The sequence below is a fragment of the Vipera ursinii genome (assembly GCF_947247035.1).
Source record: "Vipera ursinii genome assembly, chromosome: W".
Taxonomy (NCBI): Eukaryota; Metazoa; Chordata; class Lepidosauria; order Squamata; family Viperidae; genus Vipera; species Vipera ursinii.
Window position 1 is genome coordinate 45853647 of NC_139522.1, and position 2239 is coordinate 45855885.

The window sequence follows — 2239 nt, forward strand, 5'->3', positions numbered from 1 at the left end:
CGTGGACCACACCCGCCATATCTGTGCCGGCCAGGTGGAGGGTTCCTCAGGGGTTTCCTTGCCTCCCGAACTGTCCGACTTTGCTGATGTGTTCAGCGAGTCAGAGGCGGACCAATTACCCCCGCACAGGCCCTATGACTGTCCCATTGATCTAGTCCCTGATGCGCCTCTCCCAGTGGGGCGTTTGTACTCCATGTCGGAGCCCGAGTTGGCTGCATTGCGGGACTTCCTGACAAAGAATTTGGCTCGTGGTTTCATCCGGCCCTCGTCCTCGCCAGTGTCTGCGCCCGTGCTCTTCGTCAAAAATAAGTCGGGCGAGTTACGGCTTTGCTGTGACTACCGGAAACTCAACGCCATCACGGTGCGTAACCGCTACCCGCTGCCCCTCATCCCCGAGCTCTTGGACCGACTCTGGGAGGCTAAGATCTTCACGAAACTGGACCTGCGTGGAGCTTACAACCTCGTCAGGGTTCGGCCGGGTGATGAGTGGAAGACGGCGTTTGGTACTCGCTATGGACATTTCGAGTACACGGTGATGCCGTTTGGCCTGACCAACGCCCCCGCTGTGTTTCAGCATTTTATGAACGATATCTTTCGGGATCTGTTGGACCAGTTTGTCGTGATTTACCTGGACGACATCCTGATCTACTCCCCGTCGCGTGAAGCGCATCATCAGCATCTCCGTCAGGTCCTGCAGCGCCTCCGGGAACATCGGCTGTTTGCCAAGTTGGAGAAGTGCCAGTTCTACCAGGTGACCATCGATTTCCTGGGTCACCGCATTTCTCCTGAGGGCATCGCCATGGAGCCGAGTAAAGTCGAGTCGTTGCAGAGTTGGCAACCCCCGCGTCGCGTGAAGGACGTTCAGCGACTCCTTGGATTTGCCAACTACTATCGGACATTCATCCCTGGCTTTGCTGCCTTGACAGCCCCCCTCACCCGGCTCCTGCAGAAGAAGACTCGGTTCCAGTGGAACGCCCCCGAACAACAGGCGTTCCAGGCTTTGAAGGACGCCTTCATGAAGGAGCCCATCTTGAAACATCCCGACCCGCAACGGCCGTTTGTCGTGGAGGCGGACGCCTCCGACATTGCCATTGGGGCCGTGTTACTCCAGGCAACGACGCCCAGCAGTACCCTTTTCCCTTGCGCGTATCACTCTCGGAAATTGAACCCCTCGGAGCGCAACTATACCATCTGGGAGAAGGAGCTGCTGGCCATCAAGGCGGCGTTCGAGGCTTGGAGGCATCATCTGGAGGGGGCGCGGCATCAGATTGAGGTCCGGACAGACCACAAGAATCTGGAAAGCCTGCAGACCGCTCGGAATTTGAATCAACGCCAGATCCGGTGGTCCCTCTTCTTTGCGAGGTTTGACTTCCGGGTGCGGTACATACCAAGCGGGCACAACCAGAGAGCGGATGCTCTGTCCAGAAAGCCCGAATACACCCGAGCGGAAGACAAGCTTCCGCCCAGGACAGTGATCCCCGTCGAGTCTTTTGCTGCGGTACGGGAGCCGGTGGATATACGGGCTCGGATCCGGGAGGCGCAGCAGCAGGAGGCGTGGGTGGCTCAGCGGAAGGAAGAGGTGGGGCCAGATTCGCCTTGGTCGGTCGCGGATGGACTCCTGTATTATTGTGACCGGCTCTATGTTCCAGGAGGGCCACTCAGGGGACTCGTCCTCAGCCAGTGTCATGATAACCCGGCTGCGGGGCATTTTGGCCTGTTCAAGACTCTGAACCTGGTCTCCCGTACCTTCTGGTGGCCCCGAGTCCGACACGATGTCCAGTCTTATGTCACCTCCTGCATTCCTTGCAGGCAGGCCAAGTCAGCGACAGGGGCCCCGCCTGGTTTACTGCAGCCCTTGCCAACACCCAAGAGACCCTGGGGGGCTGTGTCCATGGACTTTCTGACGGATCTACCCCCATCCTCCGGCTTCACGACAGTGTTTGTGGTGGTGGTCATGTTGACCAAGATGGCGCACTTCATCCCCTGTCGCGGCTTACCGTCAGCTCGCGCCACTAGTCGCATGTTCATCCAACAGGTGTTCCGGCTGCACGGCCTTCCCGATAGAGTCGTCTCCAATAGGGGGGCCCAGTTTACAGCCCGCTTCTGGCAGGAGTTGATGCGGGCGTTGGACATTAAGGTTTGCCTCTCGTCCGCGCATCATCCTCAGACCGACGGGGGTACCGAGAAGGTCATCGGCATCTTAGAGCAGTATCTGCGCTGCTACGTTAACCTGCAGCAG